This window comes from Pogoniulus pusillus, chromosome 41 (assembly GCF_015220805.1).
Source record: "Pogoniulus pusillus isolate bPogPus1 chromosome 41, bPogPus1.pri, whole genome shotgun sequence".
NCBI classification, from domain to species: Eukaryota; Metazoa; Chordata; class Aves; order Piciformes; family Lybiidae; genus Pogoniulus; species Pogoniulus pusillus.
Window position 1 is genome coordinate 4,351,946 of NC_087304.1, and position 10,016 is coordinate 4,361,961.

Genomic DNA, 10,016 nt, shown 5'->3' on the forward strand with positions numbered 1-10,016 from the left:
AGGTGGGTTTGGGGCAAGTGTTTGGATTGGAAACCAGAGGGGGGAAAGTTTAGATTTATTGGGCTGTAGTTTGCTTAACAGGTTGAGGGCAAGGGAGGGCTCCAAAAGCAACCTTAGCATTAATCATAGAACCATGGAATGGGCTGGGTTGGAAGGGAGCTCCAAGGGTGTTCAGTTCCAACCTCCCCCTCCCACCTCAAGAAGGAATCACAGCAATATGCAGGTTGGCAAAGCCTCTCAGGATCACCAAGTCCAACCCAGAACCCTACTCTAAAGGATTCACCTTAAACCATCTCCCTAAGCACCACATCCAAACCATCCAGGCTGGCAAAGCCCCTCAGGATCACCAAGTCCAGCCTAGAACCCTGCTCTACAAGGCTCACCTTAAACCATCTCTCTAAGCACCACATCCAAGCCACCCCTAAACACACCCAGGCTGGCTGACTCCATCTCCCCCCTGAGCAGCTCATCCCACCCCCTGACCACCTCATCCCACTCCCTGACCACCTCATCCCACTCCCTGACCACTCTCTGAGTGGGAAAAACCTTTCCCTAATGTCCAATCTAAACCTCCCCACCCTTAGCACTGTTTCACCTCCCCAGGGGACTACTTCCAACCCATCCCAACCTGACCATGCCCTTTCTGTCCTTCTCTTTAACCACTGATTCAATTCCATCTCGAAGCTTATTCCTTCTGGCAGAGCCTGCCAAAGGGTGAAGGCTGAGCAGCTTGGGGCGTGAAGGAGGCAAAAGGAAAGCTAACAAGGTAAGGCCCTTTCATGTCCTCCCTCCTAGCAACATGGCAAACACAAAAGGCTTTGTGGCAGGAGTGGAGGGAGAGGTCAGCCCTTGTCACCACGCAGCAATAAAACAGAAGGGATTTGGGCTTAGTTGAGGATTAAAGGGGCAAACATTTACCATGAACTCCAAAAAGCCAACACAAAACACGAGGAGGGAACCCAAGGGCTCAGTTGCCTGAGTTGGGCTTTACAATGAGGTCTTCTGGTTAGTAATTTACATCCAGGTTTTTTTTTTTAACAGGCTAAGCTTGAAAACACAAAAGGACTTTGCAAGCCTCAAGTTTCCTTTGGAATCCAGAGCTTGGTTCTACTTTTCCTTGCTGCACAGCTTGGGCAGTGGCAGATGAGGGAGGAGGCAAAGCACTGCACTTGTGAGCATCCCTCTGCCAAAGCCCAGGCTGGAGCATGCCAATGCCTCAGTGAGGCTTCAACACCTCATTAAAGGTTTAAACACCTTTCAAGTCCTCACCTGAAGGCATCCATCTTAAATTAAGATCCTCCTGGGGACTTTGTAATTAATGCTACTAAGTAAAAGGGAGAAAGTTAAACAGTGGCTGGAGAGCTGCTTGCCAGAGAAGGACCCAGGGGGTGCTGAGTGATGGCTGAATGTGAGCCAGCAGTGTGCTCAAGTGGCCAAGGAGGCCAATGGCATCCTGGCATGGAACAGCTATAGTGTGGCCAGCAGGTCTCTGGGATGAGGTTGTGTCCCTCTGCTCCTCACTGCTGAGGCCACAGCTTGAGTGCTGGGTTCAGTTTTGGGCCCCTCGCTCCAGGAAGGACATTGAGGGGCTGGAGCAGGTCCAGAGAAGAGCAATCAAGTTGGTGAAGAGGCTTGGACATGAGTGCTGTGAGGGGCAGCTGAGGGAGCTGAGCTTGTTCTGTCTTCAGGAGAGAGGTTAAGGGGAGACCTCATTGCCCTCTTAATCTTGGAGTCACAGAACCAGGCAGGGTTGGAAGGGAGCACAAGGAGCAGGCAGTGCCAACCCCTGCCATGCCCAGGGACACCCTACCCTAGAGCAGGCTGCACACAGCCTCAGCCAGCCTGGCCTCAAACACCTCCAGCCATGGGGCCTCAACCACCTCCCTGGGCAGCCCCTGTCAGGCTCTCACCACTCTCCTGCTCAACAACTTCCTCCTCACCTTCAGCCTCACTCTCCCCACCTCCAGCTCTGCTCCATTCCCCCCAGTCCTATCATCCTCTGAGAGCCTCAAAAGTCCCTCCCCAGCTTTTTTGGAGCCCCCTTCAGACCCTGGCAGGCCACAAGAAGGTCCCCTGGGAGCCTCCTCTGCTCCAGCCTGCACAGCCCCAACTCTTTCAGGCTGTGCTCACAGCAGAGCTGCTGCAGCCTCTCAGCATCCTCCTGGCCCTGCTCTGGACACTCTCCAGCATCTCCACAGCCCTCTTGTCCCAGGGGCTCCAGACCTGGATGCAGGACTCCAGGTGGGGTCTCAGCAGAGCAGAGCAGAGCAGAGCAGAGCAGAGCAGAGCAGAGCAGAGCAGAGGAGGAGAATCCCCTCCCTGGCCCTGCTGGCCACACTTCTCCTTCCCCTTAGTCCTGTCCCTGACAGCCTAAAAAGTCCCTCCCCAGCTTTTTTTGGAGCCCCCTTCAGATCCTGGCAGGCCACAAGAAGGTCACCTCAGAGCCTCCTCTTCTCCAGCCTGCACATCCCCAACTCTTCTCCCTCAAAGCATGCAACCAGTGTCAGAACAAGAAATGACCTCAAGTTGTGCCAAGAGAGGCTCAGATTGGATGTTAGGAAAAATTCCTTCCCAGAAGGGTTCTCAGGAGCTGGCCCAGGCTGCCCAGGCAGGTGGTGGAGTCCCCATCCCTGGAGGGGTTTAAAAGCCTCCTGGATGTGGTGCTGAGGGAAGTGATGCAGTGGCAGTGGCTTAGCAGCAGTGGGAGGATTGGGAGCTCTGGGGCAGCAGTTGGCCTTGATGGTCTCAGAGCTCTCTTCCAACCTCAACAGCTCTGTGATTCTAAGAGACCAATCCCCACCTGGCTCCAGCCTCCTTCCAGAGAGCTGTAGAGATCCAAGAAGGTCTCCCCTCAGCCTCCCTTCCTCCAGGCTGAACACCTCCAGTCCCCTCAGCTGCTCCTCCCCAGCTCTCTTCTCCAGACCCTTCCCCAGCCTCGTTGCCCTTCTCTGGACCTGCTCCAGCTCCTCAATGTCCTTCTCAGAGTGAGAGGGGGGGAAGAAAAACGTTCCTAGTGTGGGAAAGATCCAAGAAAGAAGCAGGAAATGTATTAGAGGCTTCTCAGCAGTGCCTTAGCATTATTTACTCAGGGGATAAAAGCAGTATCAAAGGCTGTTTGTTCCTCTGGCTGAGCAGCAATCTGCCTGATACCACTTTGCTCTTAGCCCTCTGCCCACAGAAACAAGGAATGAATCCAAGCAGATCTCTTCTCCCACACTCCCTGACTGCAGTGCTTGCTTCAGACCACAAGCCTGGATGTGAACCACTCAGGGTCTTGTCTTGCCCTTGATTTGGGCAGTATCCTGGGCTGCATCCCCAGCAGTGTCCTGGGCTTATACCCAGGGAGGGGATTCTGCCTCTCTGCTCTGCTCTGTGCCCTGGGCTGCATCCCCAGCAGTGTCCTGGGCTCATACCCAGGGAGGGGATTCTGCCCCTCTGCTCTGCTCTGTGCCCTGGGCTGCATCCCCAGCAGTGTCCTGGGCTGCTACCCAGGGAGGGATTCTGCCTCTCTGCTCTGCTCTGTGCCCTGGGCTGCATCCCCAGCAGTGTCCTGGGCTCATACCCAGGGAGGGGATTCTGCCTCTCTGCTCTGCTCTGCTCTGTGCCCTGGGCTGCATCCCCAGCAGTGTCCTGGGCTCATACCCAGGGAGGGGATTCTGCCTCTCTGCTCTGCTCTGCTCTGTGCCCTGGGCTGCATCCCCAGCAGTGTCCTGGGCTCATACCCAGGGAGGGGATTCTGCCTCTCTGCTCTGCTCTGTGCCCTGGGCTGCATCCCCAGCAGTGTCCTGGGCTCATACCCAGGGAGGGGATTCTGCCCCTCTGCTCTGCTCTGTGCCCTGGGCTGCATCCCCAGCAGTGTCCTGGGCTCATACCCAGGGAGGGATTCTGCCTCTCTGCTCTGCTCTGTGCCCTGGGCTGCATCCCCAGCAGTGTCCCCAGCTTGTCTTTGTCAGGGTGACCAAAGAAGAGAGCAAAACAAACACTGGGAGGAAGGCAGCCCCTGGTAGATGCTTTGACCTCAACAGACCTTCACTCTCTAGAGGTTGCGTCTGGAGCAGGAGCACAAAGTTTGGGCACTTTATGCTTAGCTTTAAGGAGGTCTTTGCATGAATTGGAGCTGTTGATCATAGAATCAACCATAGAATGGGTTGGGTTGGAAGAGACCTCTGAGCTCACCCAGTTCCAACCCCCTCTGCCATGGGCAGAAGCACCTCCTGCTAGCCCAGGCTGCTCACAGCCCCTTCCAACCTGCTTTTGGACATTGGAGCCTCTGCAGCTTCTCTGGGCAACCTGTTCCACAGCCTCACCACCCTCCTGGGGAATGATTTCTGCCTAATGTCTCATCTAAATCCAGCTCCTGCCAGTTTGAAGCTGTTGCCACTCATCCTGTCGTTATTTCATGCAAAGTCTCTCTCCAGCTGTAGCCTCCTTCTGGCTTCCTCCAGGCAGGCTGCTCTAAGGTCTCCTTGGACCCTTCTCTTCTCCAGGCTGAACGTTCCCAGCTCTCCCAGCCTGGCCTCATAGCAGAGCCCTCCCATCACTGCTGTGGCCTCCAGCAAGTCCCTGTTTGTGCTGTCCTGAGGACTCCAGAGCTGGCCTGAGCACTGCATGGAGGGGTCTCAGCAGAGCAGATCAGAGCAGAGGACAGGGACAGAAGCCCCTCCCTGGGTATCAGCACAGGACACTGCTGGGGATGCAGCCCAGGGCACAGACAGAGCACAGAGGCAGAATCTCCTCCCTGGGTATAAGCCCAGGATACTGCTGGGGATGCAGCCCAGGGCACAGAGCAGAGCAGAGCAGAGGGGCAGAATCCCCTCCCTGGGTATGAGCCCAGGACACTGCTGGGGATGCAGCCCAGGGCACAGACAGAGCACAGAGGCAGAATCTCCTCCCTGGGTATAAGCCCAGGACACTGCTGGGGATGCAGCCCAGGGCACAGAGCAGAGCAGAGCAGAGCAGAGCAGAGCAGAGGAGCAGAATCTCCTCCCTGGGTAGCAGCCCAGGGTACTGCTGGGGATGCAGCTCAGGGCACAGAGCAGAGCAGAGCAGAGGGGCAGAATCCCCTCCCTGGGTATAAGCCCAGGACACTGCTGGGGATGCAGCCCAGGGCACAGACAGAGCACAGAGGCAGAATCTCCTCCCTGGGTAGCAGCCCAGGACACTGCTGGGGATGCAGCCCAGGGCACAGAGCAGAGCAGAGGGGCAGAATCCCCTCCCTGGGTATAAGCCCAGGACACTGCTGGGGATGCAGCCCAGGACACTGCTGGGGATGCAGCCCAGGGCACAGAGCAGAGCACAGAGGCAGAATCCCCTCCCTGGGTATGAGCCCAGGACACTGCTGGGGATGCAGCCCAGGGCACAGAGCAGAGCAGAGCACAGAGGCAGAATCCTCCCCCGGGTAGCAGCCCAGGGCACGGCTGGGGCTCACAGTGCCAGCTCATGTCACCAGCTCATGTCCAGCTTCTGGCCCATCCCTGTGCTCCCAGACATGATTATCAGTGTCAAAAGTGACCACAATTGTTCAGTTGCAAAACCCAAATGTTTCTCTAAGGAAAAGTTTACCTTGGTCCAGTCATTCCCTTCAGGGGATCAACGCAACCAGCACGGAACTGCTCTGTTGGACCTGCAAATATTTGTCTTGCACTAAAGCTTCCCCTGAATCTTGGCATTGTTCTGGCATGGGATCTGTCCAAGGATCATGAGGCTCCAGGAAAGGACCTCTTCTGCAAATAGTAAAGCAGGTGAGAAGTAATCCACCCTCCAGGCTGCCTGTCTGAGGCATTTAGGGCTGCAGCAGCTCTGCTATGAGGACAGACTGAAAGAGTTGAGGCTCTGCAGCCTGGAAAAGAGAAGGCTTCCAGGAGACCTTGGGGTGGGGAAGTCTCCATCTCTGGAGTCATCCCAAACTCACCTGGATGTGTTCCTGTGTGAGCTGCTGTGAGTGACCTTGGCAGAGGGGTTGGGTCTCAAGGATCTCCAGAGATCCCTTCCAACCCCTGCCCTGTTGTGTCTGTGCCACATCCAGCTGGCAGCTGTCACTGGAGGTGTCCCTCAGGGATCAGTGCTGGGCCCCATCCTCTTTAACATCTTCATAGATGATCTGGATGAGGGCATGGAGTCAGTCATCAGCAAGTGTGCAGATGACACTAAGCTGGGGGCAGATGTGGCTGGGTTGGAGGGCAGAAGGGCTCTGCAGCAGGACCTTGACCACCTGGACAGATGGGCAGAGCCCAAGGGGATGGAGTTCAATAGCTCCAAGTGCAGGGTGCTGCACTTTGGCCACAGCAACCCCATGCAGAGATACAGGCTGGGGTCAGAGTGGCTGAGAGCAGCCAAACAGAGAGGGATCTGGGGGTGCTGATTGGTACCCACCTGAACACGAGCCAGCAGTGTGCCCAGGTGGCCAAGAGAGCCAGTGGCATCCTGGCCTGCATCAGGAATGGTGTGGCCAGCAGGAGCAGGGAGGTCATTCTGCCCCTGTACTCTGCACTGGTTAGACCACACCTTGAGTGCTGTGTTCAGTTCTGGGCCCCCCAGTTTAGGAGGGACATTGAGATGCTTGAGTGTGTCCAGAGAAGGGCAACGAGGCTGGGGAGAGGCCTTGAGCACAGCCCTACGAGGAGAGGCTGAGGGAGCTGGGATTGGTTAGCCTGGAGAAGAGGAGGCTCAGGGGAGACCTCATTGCTGTCTGCAACTACCTGAGGGGAGGTTGTGGCCAGGGGGAGGTTGCTCTCTTCTCTCAGGTGGCCAGCACCAGAACGAGAGGACACAGCCTCAGGCTGCACCAGGGGAGATTTAGGCTGGAGGTGAGGAGAAAGTTCTTCCCTGAGAGAGTCATTGGCCACTGGAATGGGCTGCCCGGGGAGGTGGTGGAGTCGCCGTCCCTGGAGCTGTTCAAGGCAGGACTGGACGTGGCACTTGGTGCCATGGTCTGGCCTTGAGCTCTGTGCTAAAGGGTTGGACTTGATGAGCTGTGAGGTCTCTTCCAACCCTGATGACACTGTGAGACTGTGACACTGTGTGGAAGACAAAGTGCACAGCAGTTGACTTGTGCTCTAATGATGATTAATGAGAGAGCTGCAGCAGCTCTGCTGTGAGGACAGGCTGAGAGAGTTGGGGCTCAGTCTCTGTGCCAGTCTCTCACCACCCTCACTTCTTCCTAACATCCACTTTCAGTCTCCCCTCTGCCACTTCAAACCCATTCCTCCTCCTCCTCTCATTCCAAGCCCTTGTCAATAGTCCCTCCCCAGCCCTCCTGTAGCCCACTTCAGCTCCTGCAAGGCCACTCCAAGGTCTCCTCAAAGCCTTCTCTTCTCCAGGCTGCACAGCCCCAACTCTCTCAGCCTGTGCTCAGAGCAGAGCTGCTGCAGCCCTCTCAGCATCTTGGTGGCCTCCTCTGGCCTGGCTCCAACAGTTCCATGTCCTGCTTGAGTTGGGGGCTGCAGAACTGGGACCTAAATATGCAGGGTGAAGAATAAAAGGTTTGGTCTCAGCTGGTCTTTGGAAAAGGCAAGTTGAGACCTTGACAAGGTTCTTCTGTTCTGCTCAGGGGGTTGCTGTGAAGCAAGAGCAGCTGATGTGGTGCTTTGCCATGAGTTGCTGCTGTGTGTCTGGACCCATGGGACAGCAGCAGCTGGGAGCAGAGGGTCAGAGAGTCACAGAATGGGCTGGGTTGGAAAAGGCTTCCAAGCTCATCCAGTCCAACCAGCAACCCAACCCCACCATGGTCACTAATCCATGGCCTCAAGTGCCATGGCCACAAGTTTCTTGAGCATCTTCAGGGCTGGGGACTCCACCACCTCCCTGGGCAGCCTCTGCCAATCCCTGACCACTCTTGAAGCAAATAAATTCTTCCTCATCTCCAACCTAACCCTCCTCTGGCACAATCTCAGGCCACTTCTTCTCCCATCATAGAATCAGCCAGGTTGGAAGAGAGCTCCAAGCTCAAACAGCCCAACCTAGCACCCAGCCCTGCCCAAGCACCAGCCCATGGCACTCAGTGCCCCAGCCAGGCTTGGCTGCAACACCTCCAGCCACAGCCACTCCACCACCTCCCTGGGCAGCCCATTCCAGTGCCAATCACTCTCTCTGCCAGCAACTTCCTCCTCACATCCAGCCTCAACCTGCCCTGCCACAGCTTCAGCCTGGGTCCCCTTCTTCTGTCCCTGGCTGCCTGGCAGCAGAGCCCAACCCCACCTGGCCACAGCCTCCCTGCAGGCAGCTGCAGGCAGCAATCAGCTCTGCCCTGAGCCTCCTCTGCTGCAGGCTGCACCCCCCCAGCTCCCTCAGCCTCTCCTCACAGGGCTGTGCTCCAGGCCCCTCCCCAGCCTTGCTGCCCTTCTCCAAACACCTTCCAGCACCTCAGCATCTCTCTGCAATTCAGGAGCCCACAACTGGACACACTTCTCCTGATTCTCTATGGCCTTCTCTTCTCCAGTCTGAGCAGCCCCAACTCTCTCACCCTGTCCCCATAGCAGATGCTCTCCAACCCTCTGATCATCTTCGTGGCCTCCTCTGGACCCCCTCCAGCAGCTCCTTCTTGCCTTGAGCTCCCCAGGGCTGCTTTTAGCCACAGTGCTCCACACATCCTCACCCCTCAAAGGGTTAAAAGGAGAGCAGTGAGAGGAGAGGGTTGGAAAGACAAATGCTGACAGGAGGCAGGAGATCATTCTGGTTCAGTGCACCCAGGGAAGGGCAGCAGCTGTGGCATGAGGTTCTGCAGCCTGCCCACCCGCTCGGGGTGTGGCGAGAGGCAGTGACGTGAAGGTCAAGTGCTCAGGGCTGTCTGTGGATCCTGTGTGCCCACATTTCTAGCCCTGCATTCCTCAGGAGGGCTTTTCCTCCTTGCTCACAGGTGTCTCCTCACCTGGGTTCCTCTGCAGCCAGGCAGGTGTGACAGGAGACTGAGGGATTCCCTTCTGGAACACCACCACCCTCACCACCACCATCACCCCCCCCCCTCCAAGCCACTTTCAAGGAGGATAAGGATCCCTGAGCAGGTCTTCAGCTGAGATCTGAGTGTGCCACAGGTCCTGCTGCTCTGCACAGGGAGGGGTTGCTGAGCTGTAATGCACAGACAGGCTGAGGCTGCAGGACCTGCAGGTGCAGCCATTGCAGGCTCAGCTGGAGCAGATTCTCCAGCAGGCACTCAGCTCCTGCCCACCACATCAAGGGGCATTCCCTGCAGGGAGAAGGAGATCCAGAAGGGAGAAGCCTCTACTCTGCCCTGCTGAGACCTCATCTTGAGCACTGCCTTCAGTTTGGGGCTCCCCAGGTGAAGAGGAACAGGAACTGCTGGAGAGAGTCCAAGGGAGGGCTGTGAGGATGAGGAGGGGACTGCAGCACTGCCTGGTGAGGAGAGGCTGAGGGCTCTGGGGCTGCTTAGGCTGCAGAAGAGAAGACTGAGAGGGGATTGAATCAATGCTTATCAATCTCTGAGGCCTGGGGGTCAGCAGTGGGGGACAGGCTCTGCTCACTGCTCCCTGGCACAGGACAAGCAGCAATGGATGGAAGCTGCAGCACAGGAGGTTCCAGCTCAGCACAAGAGGCAACTTCTTGGCTGGAAGGGTCCCAGAGCCCTGGCACAGGCTGCCCAGAGAGGTTGTGGAGTCTCCTTGTGTGGAGCCTTTCCAGGCCTGTCTGGATGTGTTCCTGTGTGCCCTGAGCTGGATTGGATGGTGCTGCTCTGGCAGGCGCTTGGACTGGATGAGCTCTTTGGATCTTTTCCAACCCCTGACCTCTGTGAGCCTGTGAAGCCATCCTCCAGCAAGACCTGGGTGGGCTGAAGGAGCAGCAAGACCTGGATGGACTGAAGGAGCAGCAAGACCTGGGTGGGCTGAAGGAGTACCAAGACCTGGATGGGCTGAAGAAGCAGCAAGAACTGGACAGGCTGAAGGAGTAGCAAGACCTGGACAGGCTGAAGGAGTAGCAAGACCTGGATGGGCTGAAGGAGCAGCAAGACCTGAACAGGCTGAAGGAGTAGCAAGAGCCTTGTGAAGTTCAATAGGGATGAGTGT